Genomic DNA, 20,298 nt, shown 5'->3' with positions numbered 1-20,298 from the left:
GCTACTAACATCTTTCAACTTAGTTTTCTCTAGGAACATATCAAAAATAAAATAGGGGAGCTAAACGCGAGCTATTGATCTACAACATAGATATGCTAATACTACCAGGACTAAGTTCATGATAAATTAAAGTTCAATTAATCATATTACTTAAGAACTCCCACTTAGATAGACATCCCTCTAATCATCTAAGTGGTCACGTGATCCATATCAACTAAACCATGTCCGATCATCACGTGAGATGGAGTAGTTTTCAATGGTGAACATCACTATGTTGATCATATCTTCTATATGATTCACGCTCGACCTTTCGGTCTCCAGTGTTCCGAGGCCATATCTGCATGTTCTAGGCTCGTCAAGTTTAACCCGAGTATTCTGCGTGTGTAAAACTGTCTTACACCCGTTGTAGATGAATGTTGAGCTTATCACACCCGATCATCACGTGGTGTCTCCGCACGACGAACTTTGGCAACGGTGCATAATCAGGGAGAACACTTTTATCTTGAAATTTAGTGAGAGATCATCTTATAATGCTACCGTCAAACAAAGCAGAATAAGATGCATAAAGGATAAACATCACATGCAATCAATATAAGTGATATGATATGGCCATCATCATCTTGTGCCTTTGATCTCCATCTCCAAAGCACCGTCATGATCACCATCGTCACCGGCGCGACACCTTGATCTCCATAGTAGCATCGTTGTCGTCTCGCCAACTATTGCTTCTACGACTATCGCTACCGCTTAGTGATAAAGTAAAGCAATTACAGGGCAATTGCATTTCATCCAATAAAGCGACAATCATATGGCTCCTACCAGTTGCCGATAACTCCGTTACAAAACATGACCATCTCATACAATAAAATATAGCATCATGTCTTGACCATATCACATCACAACATGCCCTGCAAAAACAAGTTAGACGTCCTCTACTTTGTTGTTGCAAGTTTTACGTGGCTGCTACGGGCTGAGAAAGAACCATTCCTACCTACGCATCAAAACCACAACGATAGTTCGTCAAGTTAGTGCTGTTTTAACCTTCTCAAGGACCGGGCGTAGTCACACTCGGTTCAACTAAAGTTGGAGAAACTGACACCGGCCAGCCACCTGTGTGCAAAGCACGTCGGTAGAACCAGTCTGGCGTAAGCGTAAGCGTACGCGTAATGTCGGTCCAGGCCGCTTCATCCAACAATACCGCCGAACTAAAGTATGACATGCTGGTAAGCAGTATGACTTGTATCGCCCACAACTCACTTGTGTTCTACTCGTGCATATAACATCTACGCATAAAATCTAGCTCGGATGTCACTGTTGGGGAACGTAGTAATTTCAAAAAAAATCCTACGCACACGCAAGATCATGGTGATGCATAGCAACGAGAGGGGAGAGTGTTGTCTACGTACCCTCGTAGACCGTAAGCGGAAGCATTTTATCAACGCGGTTGATGTAGTCGTACACCTTCACGATCCATCCCGATCAAGTACCGAATGTACGGCACCTCCGCGTTCAGCACACGTTCAGCTCGATGACGCCCTTGCCTTCTTGATCCAGCAAGAGGGGCGAAGTAGTAGATGAGTCCCGCCAGCACGACAGCGTGGTGAAGGTGTTGGTGAAGAACAATCTCTGCAGGGCTTCGCCTAAGCACTACGAAAACTATGACGGAGGATAAACTAGAGGGGACGGGGTTGCCGGCACACGGCTTGGTGTTTCTTGATGTGTCTTTGGTGCTAGCCCTGCCCCTCTATTTATATGTTGAGCCCCGGGGTCGAAACTTGGAGCAAAAGCCTCCTCAAAGTCGGTTTTGCCCGAAAGGCAAGAGTCCCACTCGGACTCCAGGACCAAACGCCACAATCCTTGGCGTCTGGCCCAGACGCCATGGGCCTCGGCGTCTGGCCCAGGGCCAGACGCCAGGATCTCCGGCGTTTGGCCCCCTGGCCCCCGCAAAACTCCTTTTGCACCGACTTATAGCCCTGTGGGCCTGACCCCTTGGCCTAACCATATCATCCAATATATGAATATTTACCTCTGGACCATTCCGGAGCTCCTCGTCATGTCCGTGATCTCATTCAGAATTCCAAACAACATTCAGTCACCAACATACATAACTCATATAATACTATATCGTCAACGAATGTTTAAGCGTGCGGACCCTACGGGTTCAAGAACTATGTAGACATGACCGAGACACCTCTCTGGTCAATAACCAATAGTGGAACCTGGATGCCCATATTGGCTCCTACATATTCTACGAAGATCTTTATCGGTCGAACCGCATAACAACATACGTTGTTCCCTTTGTCATCGGTATGTTACTTGCCCGAGGTTCGATCGTCGGTATCTCAATACCTAGTTCAATCTCGTTACCGGCAAGTCTCTTTACTCGTTTCGTAATACATCATCCCGCAACTAACTCATTAATTACAATGCTTGCAAGGCTTATAGTGATGTGTATTACCGAGTGGGCCCAGAGATACCTCTCCGACAATCGGAGTGACAAATCCTAATCTCGAAATACGCCAACTCAACAAGTACCTTCGGAGACACCTGTAGAGCACCTTTATAATCACCCAGTTACGTTGTGACGTTTGGTAGCACACAAAGTGTTCCTCCGGTAAACGGGAGTTGCATAATCTCATAGTCATAGGAACATGTATAAGTCATGGAGAAAGCAATAGCAATATACTAAACGATCAAGTGCTAAGCTAACGGAATGGGTCAAGTCAATCACATCATTCTCCTAATGATGTGATCCCGTTAATCAAATGGCAACTCGTGTCTATGGCTAGGAAACATAACCATCTTTGATCAACGAGCTAGTCAAGTAGAGGCATACTAGTGACACTCTGTTTGTCTATGTATTCACACATATATCATGTTTCTGGTTAATACAATTCTAGCATGAATAATAAACATTTATCATGAATAAGGAAATAAATAATAACTTTATTATTGCCTCTAGGGCATATTTCCTTCATTTAATCATATCACGAGTATAATAAGCATGGACGAATGTGTGTCTCATAGCAATTTTTAAATCATCCCAAGTAGTAGGTACACTAGTACGCGCCGGTGCTATACAAACGGTTTTTAACCCCTTTCCGCGACGGCATTTGGAACAGTCACCAAGTGAATGTGGGCGATAGGGGGGTCCTTCCCACATGATCCAGAAATCGTCGGGGATAGGCCCTCTTGGGACACAGGCTGGGGCCGTGTGCGATCGGGCGAGGCATCGAAACCCAATCATTTCCGTTTGTACGTACGTCCCACACGGTGAATCCTAGAAAAATATTTCTTTTTCTATGTATATCACACACAGTCAATCCAAGGAATACGTTTCCGTTCTTATGTACATCCCACAAAGTCAAGCCAGGGAAAACTTTTCCGTTCGTATGTACATCCCACACAGTTTTATATATACGCTCGTGTGTGAAAGGTGTAACTATCACACACGCTCTGCCTTGGTTAACTGTTTGCTTTTATGAACTACATCACACATGATTTGATGTAGAAAACTGTGTGGAATTTGGCTATCCATCACAAGCGCTTTTACTGCCAGAACCGTTTGCAAAGTTTCATGACCGTCTGTTCTCTTTTTACATCGCACACGCTGTTTTCTTTCTAACCGTGTGCACATTATTTTATTAGCTCCTGTATATATATTTTTGCCTGTAATTTATTATTCGAATTGGAAATTTTGAAATATGAAACGTGCAATTCAAATTCTCAGCACAATGGTTCAACAACGAATCCACAAATAAAATTGCCAGTACAATATGTTCAGTAATTACAGTATTAGGCAGCAATTAACTGTGATGAACCACAATATTTAAAGGCGGTAAAGGTGAAGAGACAAATGTAAATCAGTTTGACTGCCGACGGTGTTGAAGAAGCAGAATGCCCATAATGTGCCTTCCTGCATGCCATAGGCACGAACCACTTTTGTCCAACCCCTTGTGACGATCGCCCGCCCATCCTTCACCGCCTTCAGGAAGACTTCTAGAGCATTATCATGGTAGCATGAATTATATACTTTAACCTTAGTTGCCTCCACTCTGGTCATGTAGTTTGCAATGTAATCATCAGTAAATAGCTTCGGAAACCACTGAAAAGAGAAAAATTTCAGATACTCAGGTCTAATAGAGTAACTTGTTGTGGGCAGGGGGGAAAGGCAACACATTACTTACCATCCTAAAGTTCACTGTTGTCTTTGACAAAGTGTAAATAAAGAGCTTAATTCTAATCACCCGTTTCTTTCGCCTAACAATCTTTCTTAGTTTCCTCACTTGACGCTTGTTTATGAATATCTCATAGCCCCATACACAAAAGGGATCGAAACGTGGATCAATACCGCTCATATATGTACCTACAAGCAACCAGTAAATGTTAGAAGCTAAACCGAGATTGCACAAATGATGTAAAATACAACTGCCTATGTTCCTAAGTACAAGTATTTTTTGTGAGATTTCAATATGAACTACATACGGATGTATATAGAATTATAGATATAGTTTAGATTACAATCTTGATTCACTCATTTTGCTCCTTATGTAGTCTATATTGGAATCTCTAAAAATACTTATATTTAGGAATAGATGGTGTACAAGACATGGGATGCAGCTAACCTCGACGGCAAACAACAACATCGCCCATTGTAGCCCTGTGTAAGTACATGGAAAGCCAATGTTAACTACAACATGGTTAACATCCACCAAAAATAGCAAACGGTAATAAAACGACAACATATGTAGTGATATCTTCATTGCGAAAGAGTAGCACGGTAGCAAAGGGAAGGATTAAAAAATGGATACAACTGTTAATTGCAACAGGCTTAACAACATCCTAATTCATGTTTTGTAAGTTTGTAGCCATTGAAATACAACTCTTTAAAAATGGATACAACTGTTAATTGCAACAGACTTAATGGCCATTGAAATCGGTATTGATAAAAATGCAATTGGCAGAGTTAAACATCACAGGGCAGGTGCTGCCAGAGCAGATAATGGCCCAGTTGTCTATAAAAAGGTAGGGAAAATAGCTAAAACGTGTTAGGCATGTTTACTACAACATGCTTAATACATCGACCGTACAAAACATAGCCATTAACTGCAACTGGTATTGGTAAGATTGAACTGGTGAGTACATACTTGGTAAGTCCCGAGAGGTGGTTGCTGGGGCACTTCATCTTGGCCAGAGCCCGCCCAAAGTCAGCGGCGGAGGCGAGCTGTTCCTCCGGGTCGAAGCGTGGATCAGTGCCACTGACATGTGTACCTATAGGCAACCAGTAAATGGTAGAAGTTAAACTGCAATTGCACAAATGATGTGAAATACTATAAGACATGGGATGCAGCTAACCTCGACGGCAAACAACAGCATCGGCCGTTATGACCATGCATAAGTACATGGACAGGCATGTTAAGTACAACAGGGTTAGCATCCACCAACAATAGCAAATGGGCAGCATCTCTAGTATATCTTCATTGCGGAGAGTAACATGGTAGCAAATGGACAGATTAAAAAATGGATACAACTGTTAATTGCAACATGCTTAACACCATCCTAAGTCATGTTTTGTAAATTTGTAGCCATTGAAATACAACTGTTTAAAAATGGATTCAATTGTTAACTGCAACAGGCTTAATAGACATTGAAACCGGTACTGATAAAAATGCGATTGGCATAGTTAAACATCACAAGGCAGGTGCTGCTAGACTAGAGAATGACCCAGATGTCTATAAAAGGTAGGGAAAGTAGCAAAAACGTGTTAGGCATGTTTACTAGAACATGCTTAATACATCGACCGTACAGAACATAGTCATTAACTGCAACTGGTATTGGTAAGATTGAACTGGTGAGTACATACTTGGTAAGTCCTGAGAGGTAGTTGCTGGGGAACTTCATCTTGGCCAGAGCCCGCCCAAAGTCAGCGACGGCGGAGGCAAGTTGTTCCTCCGGGTTGAAGCGTGGATCAGTGGCACTGACATGTGTACCTACAGGCAACCAGTAAATGGTAGAAGTTAAACTGCAATTGCATAAATGATGTGAAATACTGTAAGACATGGGATGCAGCTAACCTCGACGGCAAACAACATCATCGGCCGTTATGACCCTGCGTAAGTACATGGACATGCATGTTAAGTACAACAGGGTTAGCATCCACTAAAAATAGCAAATGGGCAGCATCTCTAGTGATATCCTGAGTCATGTATTGCAAGTTTGTTGCTGGTATTGGTGAAATTGAGCTGCACACGGTAATATTTGAACATCACACAGTGTGCAGTACTGAAATAAACAAGGCACGAACATGCTTAATACATCAACCGTACAAATCATAGCCGTTGCAAGTGGTATTGGTAAGATTTAGCTGGTCAGATCTTACCTGTTAAGTCCTGGGGGGTAGTCGCTGGGGCACTTCATCTGGGCCAGAGCCTGCACCATGTCGGTGACGCCGGCGGAGGCGGCGTGTTCCTCCGGGTCGACACGCACAGCAGCCATCACGCCATGGGACGCCATCAGCTCCTGGCGGTGGGGATTTGGAGGCATGAGGATGTTTCGCATGCGCTATTTAAGTAATCAGGCCGGAGCCGTGATAGAGATCGGTGGGTATCTGACTGGATCCGAGCAGAACGTAGATGTAGTTGAAGCAGTGGTTGCGGCGGCGGCGGTTTGAGATGCCGGTAGGGGGAGCCGCGAGGGGAGAGGATACTAAGGGTGGGGATGTGGTTGGAGGAATAAATTCTGAAATCGCGCGCCTAATGAAAATTGGGATAATTAGATTTATGCCCCTAATTGTGTCCCACTCGTCTGTTTTACCCCTAATTCCCAAAAGTCACCGGTTCTGTCCAAATCACTTTGCTCCTCTTATGCTTTTGCCCTTTGACTGTTTGACCGTCCGTTTGAAAACTTCATAACCATTTCATACTAAATCAGAAAAATGCAAATAAGATACCAAAATATTCAGAAAAACATCACCTATATGTCAGTGTCATTTGCATTCATGAAAAAAGTGTTGGAAAGTGCCCATCCGAGTTTTAGCTCTTATGCTACCACCATGAATAGTAAAATCTAAAAAAGTTCAAAAAAATTCAAAAACAATTTGGTGGCAAAGAATGACAAGTGTTTTAAGTGCCTGCCAAGTTTCATCAGGGAATAACATTCGTGGGTGCTGCGGCAAAAAAAAACAATTAGCGCTCCAAAATAGATTATTTTTTTGCCACGACTTCCACGAATGTCGTTCCCTAATGAAACTTGGCAAGCACTTAGAACACTTGTCATTCTTTGCCACCATATTTATTTTGAATTTTTTTAGAGTTTACTATTCATGGTGGTATCAAAAGAGCTAAAACTCGGATGTGCACTTTCCAACACTTTTTTCATGAATGCAAATGACACTGACATATAGGTGATGTTTTCCTGAACATTTTGGTATCTTATTTGCATTTTTTTGATTTTGTATGAATTAGTTATGAAGTTTTCAAACTGACGGTCAAACGGTCAAAGGGCAAAAGCATAAGAGGATCAAAGTGACTTGGACCGAACCGGTGACTTTTGGGAATTAGGGGTAGAACAGACGAGTGGGACACAACTAGGGGCATAAATCTAATTATCCCATGAAAATTTTGCTGCGGAACTTGAAACTTGGGCGGGGGGAACACACAACGCAGACGAAGTGCGTAAAATACTCATGTGCGAGAAAAAAGAAAGTTGACAGATCCTGTCTCCAAAAAAATGTACACGTGTAGTTGATTTTTTCCGTCAATGGTACGCCTGGTTTATTAGGAAACATCGCACAGGTAACTGATTTATGGATCATTAACGCAAAAAAATGCAGACGGGTACGACATAGAAACCGTGTGTTTTGTGATCTTCTAATGATTAATGCAAAAAAACACACACGTGCACGCATGCTAATCAATGCTCAAAGCCCTCAAAGGATGCTCTTACCGACATTGTACGTTAATACTATAAACTTAAAGTATTACTGGTAATTTGCTCTAATACTACAAACTTAAACTACTTCTCACATGCTGCCATCGGGGCATGCTGGCCAGACGCCGGCGTTCTCCTTCCTGGCCTTGTAGGCGGCAGCCCACCGTGTTTCGATCTCCGCCAAGCTCTCCTCACCACGGCATGTGGTCTCTTTTTTCTTGCGGTGGTGGGACTCTCTTTTCTTGACTGCTTTCTGCCTTTTCCGCTCCTTCTGTGAGGCTTTGGCCGCCTCTAGATCCACCACCCATTCTGATAGAGGCAAAGGTGTCCCGTCCTTCGATGAGATGGTGGCTATCGTTTTGGAGGAAGTCAACTTTGACGATCCGACTACGAACGTGCGAGGACGTCGCGCCTTAGCAATCGCTAAACCAACTCCGAGAGGTTATTGACCACGCCGGAGCACGATCAACCTGACCACGAAGGTCTGTTTCCTGCAGGCAAACGAAGAACAAGAAAGAAACTAAGATTGCAATCTGGATATTGCGAATATAAGAGGAAAGCTTTATTGATCAAAGGTGGGGTTCTGTGACGCCGTTGTCTGGTCGTTGAACACAAACGAAGTACGCGAAGTTGCAGCTATGGCGAACTTTAATCTAAACAAAACCCAAAGTCTAAACGATGCCCTAAGGGCTGTATATATGGAGGAAGAGGGGGGAATTTCGTGGCCCTTGAGGGAGGGGTCCGAAAAACTCTTGTTTCCTCACACATACGGACTCTAAAAACAGCCTATACTTAAGTATTTCGAAATTACATGGGCCTGGCCCAATAATAAGGTGACGCAACACCTAGAATAGCCTCTGGACGAAATTTATGAAGTGGCATCTTGTATATTTCGTCCAAGGCTTCATGCACTCCTTATGGTGGCTTCAAAGTCCTCAAATCATCACTTATAACTCCGTTCTTGTTCCCCTTGCGCATGCCATCATCTCCAGGCTTGGTCTTGCTCCAGTGTTCATCCCTCTTCTCCATGCCAGGCCCTTCATTTGTAAGCAAAACAAATGTATCCAATTTAGGCAACATCATATTCTCATGAACATTAGAATCATTACCAAGAAACGAAAGTAACTCATAATTTAATTGGCGTGCGCGAGCTCTAGTAATTGGTCCAGTATATGTAGCAGTAGGGGCTGTGGGTGTAACAATGGTATTGATGTCCTCATCATCCTCCCCTTCTTGAAATGAAGTCGTCCTCGATGGAACCTCATCTTCCTCACCCAAATAAGGCTTCAAATCTGCAATGTTAAAAGTGGGACTAACCCCAAAATCTACAGGCAGCTCAAGTTTATATGCATTATCATTTATTTTCTCTAACACCTTAAATGGACCATCAGCACGTGGCATTAGCTTTGATTTACGCAAATTAGGAAATCTATCCTTACGCAAATGTAACCAAAAAAGATCTCCAGGTGCAAACACAACATGTTTTCTACCCTTATCTCCAGCAAGTTTATATTTAGCATTCATACGCTCAATGTTTTCCTTAGTTAACTCATGCATTTTTAAAATCAATTCAGCACGTTCTTTAGCATCAAAATTAACCTTCTCCGAAGATGGAAGAGGCAACAAATCAATAGGTGCACGAGGTAGGAAACCATACACAATTTCAAAAGGGCACATCTTAGTAGTAGAATGCAATGAACGATTATAAGCAAATTCAATATGAGGCAAGCATTCTTCCCACATTTTCTCATTATTCCTCAAAACAGCCCTAAGCATAGTAGACAATGTTCTATTGAGTACTTCAGTTTGTCCATCAGTTTGGGGGTGACAAGTAGTACTAAAAAGCAGTTTAGTCCCCAACTTAGCCCATAAACATCTCCGAAAGTGGCTAAGGAATTTAGTATCACGATATGAAACAATAGTATTTGGCACACCATGCAAGCGAATAATTTCCCGAAAGAAAAAATCAGCAACATTAACAGCATCATCGCTTTTATGACATGGTATAAAGTGTGCCATTTTCGAAAACCTATCCACGACAACAAATATGCTATCCCTCCCCTTCTTTGTTCGAGTTAAACCTAAAACAAAGTCCATAGATATATCCTCCCAAGGAACACTAGGTACAGGCAAAGGCATATATAAACCATGAGGATTGAGTCGTGACTTAGCTTTTTGACATGTAGTGCAGCGAGCAACAAAACGCTCAACATCCCGTCTCATCTTTGGCCAAAAGAAATGTGTAGCAAGTACGTTCTCCGTCTTCTTCATGCCAAAGTGGCCCATTAATCCTCCTCCATGCGCCTTCTGCAACAACAAAAGACGAACAGAGCTAGCTGGAATGCATAGCTTGTTAGCACGGAACACAAAGCCATCATTAATAACGAACTTGTTCCATGTTCTTCCTTCTTTACAATTCTGCATTACATCTTTAAAATCAGCATCATGCACATATTGATCTTTGATGGTCTCCAAACCAAATATTTTGAAGTCAAGTTGTGAAAGCATAGTATAGCGACGAGACAATGCATCAGCAATAACATTTTCTTTACCCTTCTTGTGTTTAATGACATAAGGGAAAGTCTCAATAAACAAACGTTTGTGGTTGACTATTGCCACACATTTCATAGAAATATCTGTCCCTTCCTTGTAAAAGGCATGAGAATTTACTAAATGACACGAGCATGGTTTTCTAGGCCGTTCTTGTGCACCCTTTCATGCACCGATTGTTTGAACTTGAATTATGTGCATTAATGCCTAGGAAATGCACATAATCCCCTAAATATGGCAAATGAACCCGGAAAAGTGCCAAATTTGAACACGGTGATTTGCAGGTTGTATGTTCAACGTAGAAAAAAAACTCATGGACAAAGGACAAAGGAAATTTGGATCTGAAGGAAATATGCCCTGGAGGCAATAATAAACTTGTTATTTATATTTCCTTATATCATGATAAATGTTTATTATTCATGCTAGAATTGTATTAACCGGAAACTTAGTACATGTGTGAATACATAGACAAACAGAGTATCCCTAGTATGCCTTTACCTGACTAGCTCGTTGATCAAAGATGGTTAAGTTTCCTAGCCATAGACATGTGTTGTCATTTGATGAATGGGATCACATCATTAGAGAATGATGTGATGGACAAGACCCATCCGTTAGCTTAGCATAATGATCGTTTAGTTTTATTGCTATTGCTTTCTTCATGACTTATACATGTTCCTCAGACTATGAGATTATGCAACTCTCGAATACCGTAGGAACACTTAATGTGCTATCAAATGTCACAACGTAACTGGGTGATTATAAAGATGCTCTACAGGTGTCTCCGATGCTGTTTGTTGAGTTGGCATAGATCGAGATTAGAATTTGTCACTCCGTATATCCGAGAGGTATCTTTAGGCCCTCTCGGTAATGCACATCACTATGAGCCTTGCTAGCAGTGTGACTAATGAGTTAGTCACGGGATGATGCATTACGGAACGAGTAAAGAGACTTGCCTGTAACGAGATTGAACTAGGTATGATGATACCGACGATCGAATCTCGGGCAAGTAACATACTGATGACAAAGGGAACAACGTATGTTGTTATGCGGTTTGACCGATAAAGATCTTCATAGAATATGTAGGAGCCAATATGAGCATCCAGGTTCCGCTATTGGTTATTGACCGGAGATGTGTCTTGGTCATGTCTACATAGTTCTCGAACCCGTAGGGTCCGCACGCTTAACGTTCGATGACGATTGGTATTATGAGTTTATGTGATTTGATGTACCGAAGGTTGTTCGGAGTCCCGGATGGGATCACGGACATGACGAGTAGTCTCAAAATGGTCGAGATGTAAAGATCGATATATTGGAAGGCTATATTCAGAAATCGAAAAGGTTTCGAGTGATTCGGGTATTTTTGGAGTACCGGAGAGTTACGGGAATTCGCTGGGGAAAGTAGTGGGCCTTAATGGGCTATACAGGAAAGGAGAGAAGGGCCTCAAGGGGTGGCCGCGCGCCCCCCCATGGGCTGGTCCGAATTGGACTAGGAGGGGGCGCCCCCCTCCTTCCTTCTCCCCTCCTCTTCCTTCCCTCCTTCTCCTACTAGGAATAGGAAAGAGGAGGGGAATCCTACTTGGACTGGGGAGTCCTAGTAGGATTCCCCACACCTGGCGCGCCCCCTAGGGCCGGCCACCTCTTCCCTCCCCTCCTTTATATACGTGGCCAGGGGGCACCCCATAGACACACAAGTTGATTTCTTAGCCGTGTGCGGTGCCCCCCTCCACAGATTTCCACCTCCGTCATATTGTCGTAGTGCTTAGGCGAAGCCCTGCATCGATAACTTCATCATCATAGTCACCATGCCGTCGTGCTGACGAAATTCTCCCTCGGCCTCAGCTGGATCTAGAGTTCGAGGGACGTCACCGAGCTGAAAGTGTGCAGATCGCGGAGGTGCCGTGCGTTCGGTATTTGATCGGTTGGATCGTGAAGACGTTTGACTACATCAACCGCGTTACTAAACGCTTCCGCTTTCGGTCTACGAGGTACGTGGACAACACTCTCCCCTCTCATTGCTATGCATCACCTAGATGGATCTTGCGTGTGCGTAGGATTTTTTTTGAAATTACTGTGTTCCCCAACAGGATCCCCCTTCAATCTTGGTGATTTCCACCTCGAAACCATGAAACTTCCTCGGTGATGGTTCGATTTATGAAAGGCGTGCATCACGACATAAGGAAAACATTCTCCAATTTTTCCCAGGGCATGGTGAGGCCATACCATGGCACCACGCCAGGCGTCATGTTTTCCAACCATGTGTTTCATTTTTTGTATAGTTGTTAACCCAGTAAACAACGCGTTTATGGTTGACTATTGCCACACATTTCCTTGAAATATTTGCCCATTCCTTGTAAAAGGCATGAGAATGTACTAAATAACACGAGCATGGTTTTCCAGACCGTTGTTGTGCACCTTTTCATGCACCGATTGTTCGAATTTGAATTATGTCCATTAATGCCTAGAAAATGCACATAATCCCATAAATATGGTAAATGAGCCCGGAAAAATGTCAAATTTGAACACGTTGCATTTGAGACGGTATGTTGATCATTGGAAAAAAACTGAATGACAAACTAGGACGAAAATTTGGATTCCCCTTCAATTTTGGGGATTTCCCTCTCGAAAGTATGAAACTTTCTTGGTGATGGTTCGATTTATGAAGGGCGTGCATAACGACATAAGCCAAACCTTCTCATTTTTTTAGGAGGGCATGGTGACGTCATACCATGGCACCATGCCAGGCATCATATTTTTCAAGCATTTTTTTTTCATTTTTTCGATAGTTGAAAACCCAACAAACAAACATTTGTGGTTGACTATTGCCACACATTTCATCGAAATATCTGTCCATTCCTTGTAAAAGGCATGAGAATTTACTAAATGGCACGAGCATGGTTTTCTAGGCCGTTCTTGTGCACCCTTTCATGCAGCGATTGTTTGAACTTGAATTATGTGCATTAATGCCTAGGAAATGCACATAATCCCCTAAATATGGCAAATGAACCCGAAAAAGTGCCAAATTTGAACACGGTGATTTGCGGGTTGTATGTTCAACGTAGAAAAAAACTCATGGATAAAGGACAAAGGAAATTTGGACCCCCCTTCAATCTTGGTGATTTCCCCCTCGAAACCATGAAACTTCCTTGGTGATGGTTCGATTTATGAAAGGCGTGCATGACAACATTTTTACCAGGGCACGGTGAGGCCATACCATGGCACCACACCAGGCGTCATGTTTTCCAAGCATGTATTTCATTTTTTGTATAGTTGTTTACCCAGTAATCGGTGCGTTTATGGTTGACTATTGCCACATATTTCCTTGGAATATCTGCCCATTCCCTCTAAAAGACATGAGAATGTACTAAATAGCACGAGCATGGTTTTTCCTCTAAAATACATGAGAATGTACTAAATAGCACGAGCATGGTTTTTCAGACCGTTATTGTGCACCTTTTCATGCACCGATTGTTCGAATTTGAATTATGTGCATAATAAATGCCTAGAAAATGCACATAATCCCCTAAATATGGTAAATAAGTTCGGAAAATGTCAAATTTGAACACGTTGCATTTGAGGCGGTATGTTGATCGTTGGGAAAAAACTGAATGACAAACTAGGACGGAAATTTGGATTCCCCTTCAATCTTGGTGATTTCCCTCTCAAAAGCATTGAACTTCCTCGGTGATGGTTCGATTTATGAAGGGCGTGCATGACGACATAAATCAAACCTTCTCAGCTTTTAACCAGGGCACGATGAGGCCATACCATGGCACCATGCCAGGCGTCATATTTTTCAAGCACGTATTTCATTGTTCTATAGTTGATAACCCAGTAAATGACGCGTTTGTGGTTGACTATTGCCACGCATTCCATTGAAATCTCTGCCCATTCCTTGTAAAAGGCTTGAGAAATTACTAAATACCACGAGTATGGTTTTTCCAGACCGTTCTTGTGCACCTTTTCAAGCACCAATTGTTTGAATTTGAATTATGTGCATTAATGCCTATAAAATGCACATAATCCCCTAAATATTGTAAATGAACCGGAAAAGTGTCAAATTTGAACACGGTGATTGGCAGGGTTTATGTTCATCGTAGAAAAAAACTCATGGATGAAGGACAAAGGAAATTTGGATTCCCATTCAATCTCGGTGATTTACTAACGCACACGATTCATCTCCGTCGCCTCTGTGAACCGTGTGTGTTCACACACACATGCAAAAGGAAAAAGGAAACCCTCGCCCATTTCGTACCCACTCACTTGTCGCGGACTCCTCCGCAACTCTACACCCTAAGCTCGACGGCTGTTGGCGGCGGGCGTAGGTCGCGCTCCAAACGGCACATGATTTCACCCCTACCGCTTTCCGCCACCTATCTGCACCGACATTCTAGACTCTGGATGACTGGGGTTTTCTGCGGGATTGGGCTGGGGATTTTTCTCATGGAGAAGGTAATCAACTTAGCGAAATATTCACTCATCTCTTATCGCAGTCCATCCGTCGCTGTTAATCAACCGACAGAAATCACCGTGGAATCATTTTTGTTCTAGCTGATTCATGGGTGTTCATTCATGTGTCCATAGTGCGAGCACAAATCGGGCAACTGTGGTCGTGGCCAGTCGGAAACGAAGTTCTATCTCACCATTCCGGATGACTTCAAGGAGCGCTCGGTATGTTCAATCTCAACCTACCATGGTCGGCATGGCCTAAATTTGTGAACATATACCGTCTGTTGCTACATTATCTATATATTTGCATCAAATCTTTGTTACATTATCTATTTTTAATTCTATATTTTTGTACTTTTCTTTCATCTATATATTGATCTGTTCTATCAGTTACTCCCATATTTGAATCTTTCTCTGTTATTTCAATATATCTAATTTACGATCTTAATTTTCATTTCAAGCAGTACATCCCTTGCTTTGCAAGAACAAGAGTAGAAGGAAATCTTGGGCTTTACTTTGTTGATGACTCCCAGGATGTCATATTGACAATGGATTTACAATGCCGGTTAGCGTAAAACTTGATAAAGATGGTCACTCCTATTTTAATCCGGATCTTTGGAGAAAAATGTCTAAGTGTTATGAACTGAAAGCTGGCAATAAATTGTAGTGCGTGCACCACAGCCTGGTCTAATTAACATGGATGTTTACTTCCCCAACTTCATCAGCCAATCAAAGTCTGATCGAGGTTAGTGTCCTTTCAACTTTCTCCATGCTGTCATATTACTTAGCAAAATCGGGGTATTTGTTTTGACTAATTGATCACTATTTAAGCAACCAATTGTGATATCATATTCTGACTCCGTTCCTAGGCAATAACAAATTCTATTTACCAATTTATACGCACTATATATTCTTCTGCCATGTTCTGAATAAATAATACCTTTCCACCTTTTAAGCAGGATATGTTGGATACATAGTGAACGATCTGTATGTTACTAAGCGTACCAAATTTCACTGGAAGGACTTGAAGCATGTCATAAAATTTGTTGATAATCTGACAGAGGTAGCATAGCGTATGAACGCTGGATTTTGGATAGGATTAATTAGACCTATGGTGCACACACTAAACAAGACCAATTGTGTGCACAAAACGCTGGTAAGAAGTCTTATTTTAATGTTGATGCTCATAAACTATATATATCTTCAACGATATGTTACAATTGGTTTTTATTCTACATGCCAACAGAAATTGCCCCCCTGTAGCAGTTCCTGGATCGATTTCCCAGCGTGGACGAATTACACTTGTGCCTGCTAATAACGCCAAAGTGATTGCAAGGTACTGCATTTCCTGCAGAAATGGAACCATTCAAATTAACAAGTTCTTGCTTCTCGTGGCAATGCATCCATATTGGAAAATTGGAGACACTGTTCTACTCATGCTCTACCAAGGCACAGGAGGGCTCTTCCTTTTCATTGACAAGATGCCGAGTCGCCGTGATCAAGCTGCTTCCAGTGGATAGTTGTGGTTGTTGGCCCTCAGCCTCTTAAAATGTGCTAACTATTACTATATATGTGAAGTATGTAGATATGGATCATATAGTTGTTGGCTCTTAGCCTCTTAAAATGTGATAGTTGTTACTATGTTAAGTATGTAGATATGGACCATATGGTTGTCAGAACCATGTTACGAAGATCCTCCTTTTGTCGAACAGTGTAACCACTATATATATGTTACTCAAATGCTGTTACCCAAGTTCATAAATTTTCATGGAAATTTTAGTATCATACACAGTTCATTGAGTTTAAGTGTGTGCCCGATGTCCAGAAGGCATTTGCATATTAACTGTCCATATTGCAAATTCACACACATGTTAACATAAGGAAACATATGTGTAACATACTAATCATCACATACGAGTACTCGCAGACGCATCGTGTGCGATACTCCTAGCCACCGCAAGCAACTAGTTTGCATTTTTTAAAGTTTTTTGTACACACAGAATCGCACATGAAGTAACTGTATTGACCGTCTATGTTGTAATTTCTCATCGCAAATAGTTCATCTGAGTCGGCTGTTTGTCACGTATCACACACATCTTATTTACACGACTCGTTTGTGTTTTTTTGGCTCATCGCAAACAGTTCATCCATGTGAACTGTATGCCACATATCACATACATCTTGTTAAGTTGAACCGTTTCTCTTGTGTTCCCTAATCGAAAACAGTTCGTCCAAGTGAACCGTATGCCGTATATCGCACACACATTGATATGGCTGCCCGTTTCTGTTGTTCTACCTCATCGCAAACAGTTCGAATGGATTAACCGTGTGTCCTGCATCGCACACACATTGATATGGCTGCCCGTTTCTGTTGTTCTGCCTCATCGCAAACAGTTGGAATGGATTAACCGTGTGCCCAACATCGCACACGCAACTAAAATTTGAACCATGTTTGATGGCTCCGCCATCGCAAACGTTTTGCACATTTTTTGACGGTTTTTTACACCACCATTTGCGATTATTGCATAGCACACAGTTTCGACAAAGGGTCTCTGATCGTAGTGTCGCGTTAGCAGTATCCTGCAGTAGTGGTATATAATCAGGGTGTAAGTGACAATGTTCGCTCCACCAAACAGAATCATAACCAGTGAATGAACCAACCGCGACCTTAACTTTTTTACGTTCAGCAAATATATCATTTATGTCGAACTCCCATTCAATATATAAAGCTGGTCTAAAACAACCATTAAATGATGGTATAGAAACATTAACCTGATCATGTGCATTTGGATGTTTGTGCACCTCTCGTGACGGTTGTGGTATTTGCTTATGTGGTGGCACGTCTCCCATGATCAACAAAGCCCATAAATTGACTCTGGATCCTGTCATGATTAGTAGAAACAAGAAAACAAAATCCAAAAATAATGTTCCTATGAACTACTTGGATGTGGTGGCAAAATGCTCATAGTAAAGCAAATATCAAAGTCTTATAAGTTATTACTATGCAGCAGGTGGTGACCGGCAACCAGCGATGTCAAATAACTCCAAAAGTTGGGTAAAATGATTAACAAGTGAACGTATGTATGCACGGTGTAGAAATATGTGAAGCATGATTGGCTTTATATATGTGAAACAAATGCTACGACCAAGTTAATTACTGCAAGCTGAAAATCTGTTCAAAGTGATCGAGTGCTCGTCCTAGGCTAGACTATATTAGATACGCGAGCCTAAGACACAGACAATTCACAACAAAAATGAACGAGGGTCGGCAATGGATAGAATGGTGACTGACGAAAAAAAAAATCAAGAGAAACAAGTAGATAAATTTGATGAACTTGTGCACGCAATTCTGTCCAAGTAATAACAACCGATCAACCTTTGTCTTTATGGGACGTCACGGATGCACGCACCTATGATGTGCCCACTCTCATAATGCTTTTTTTGCCAGCAAATACACGTACGGATCAAGTATAATGATGGTAGAACAAATAAAAGGAATGTCCTTACAATCAGATCAACTCTTCCCTTTTCTCTATATCCCTTTTCTTTCCCTTTTTCTCTGAATTAAATATGCATGGTGTGTGGATCTTGATAAATTTGATAATTTTGACCTGTGAATGAAATCATTTCACAAAATGAACTGTTCTTAAAAAAATTCACTTAGTTGACCTTTTTAAGTGGCGCCTTCGTGTCGGGCGCCACTCAAAAAGGTCAGCTGAATGAAACTTTTTTAGGAACAGTTCATTTTATTAAATGATTTCATTCACGTGTCAAAATTGTGAAATTTGCCGTGTATCTCTTCCACCGAAAGCTATTTCCTTTTTTTATCCCTTTCTTTACAATTGAAGACGTGACCTTCCAAACTCTCTCTTTCTTTATTTTTTTCACGTTTTTCTTTCACTTTTTTTGGCTGATCCAATGTCTTTCCTTTTCAAACTCCAACGTGGATGACTAGTATAGTTTCCAAACAAAATATGGAGTGCTGATTTTGTGGGAGCCAATATAAGGATGGATCTCGACTCTTTCTTTACTTCCTCTTTCTCGCTCTTTTCTTTTGCTGATCCAAAATTACTAAACTAGGAGGATTAGGTCCGATCTTTTCTCAAGTATAGCACACCACGTCCCCTTTTCCTCTCTTTTGCGCTATCCTTATTTCCAAGTATTAGAGTAACTTTAACGGGCTAACCCAAACGGACGGTGATTTTGTCTGTTTTTTGTCCGTTTAGACCGGCCAGGCACGGACGTCCGCTTCCACGTTTGGGTCGGTGTATGCGCCAAACGCTTGTTCGACCCATTTTGACGGCGCCGACAAAAAAAAGTGCATGCATATTTAAAAGAAAAACAACTTAATTAAATATTAAAGCCGTCCAGGAAGGCCGGCGAGAGTCCACGCGTCCACTTTAGCATTAAATAAAACTAAAAGAAAACTAAATTACGAGGCGGCGCGCAGCCCTAGGCGTCGTCGTCGTCCTCGGGATCGGTGAGGTCGATGAGCGTCGGCGCAGGGCCGGCCCAGGGGAATGTCATGTTCCAGGCGGCGGCGATGTCAGCCGCGGGCAGCTGTGCCGGCGCGGGTAGTGCTGGCGTGGGGGGCCGTGCGGCCGCCTGTGCAGCTGCGGCCTGGCGCGCCTCCTCCTCGGCCTCGCGCTCCTCCTCCTCGAGGTCACGCTCGAGCATCTCCTCGTACTTGCCGCGACGGCGTTCCTCGGCCAGCCGTCCCGGCGTCGCCTCCATCCAAACCGGTGGCGCGGAGACCCACTCGCGCAGTACTCCCGTCCAGGAGTAGCGCTCGATGGGGGACGGCTGCGGCTGCGGCTCCGGCTCGGCCTTGACGCGGCGTCGGGGAGGGGACGGCGGGGCCACTGGCGGTAGCACGCAGTCGCCCGCCGCGGAGAGGGCAATGGTCTGCGCCATGGCCACCTCGTACTGAGCCTCCTCTTTCTCCTCGCTCTCTCGGTACACCGCCGCAAGGGCCGTCTCGTAGGCGTCCTCCGCCGCCTGGTCTTCCTCGCGGACGACGAGCGGCGGCGGCACGCTGCGGTCGACCTCGCGCACGCCGCGTCGCCTCGCCTCCTCGTGCTCGAAGGCGAACCACCTCACCCAGTTGGGCGAGTCGGATGCATAGGCGGCGTCGCGGCGCTGCTCCGGCGTCAGCAGCGCCCGCCAGCGCCGCACCTCCTCCACGTGCGCCCTAGCCGACCGCGGCGCCGCCGGCACTGGGATCCTCTCTGGATCCAGATGCCAGTCGTGCGACAGGGTGCCGTCGGGGTAGAGAAGAGGCACGCGGTGCTGCCAGTGCCACTCCACCTGGTGCACTAACACGTTCGCGCCCTGCCGTTGCCGGCGAGCCAGCGCCGGCCGAGGCGGGAGGAA

The sequence above is a fragment of the Triticum aestivum genome, chromosome 6D, assembly GCF_018294505.1.
Source record: "Triticum aestivum cultivar Chinese Spring chromosome 6D, IWGSC CS RefSeq v2.1, whole genome shotgun sequence".
Lineage (NCBI taxonomy): Eukaryota > Viridiplantae > Streptophyta > Magnoliopsida > Poales > Poaceae > Triticum > Triticum aestivum.
Note: the sequence above shows the minus strand (reverse complement) of the source record.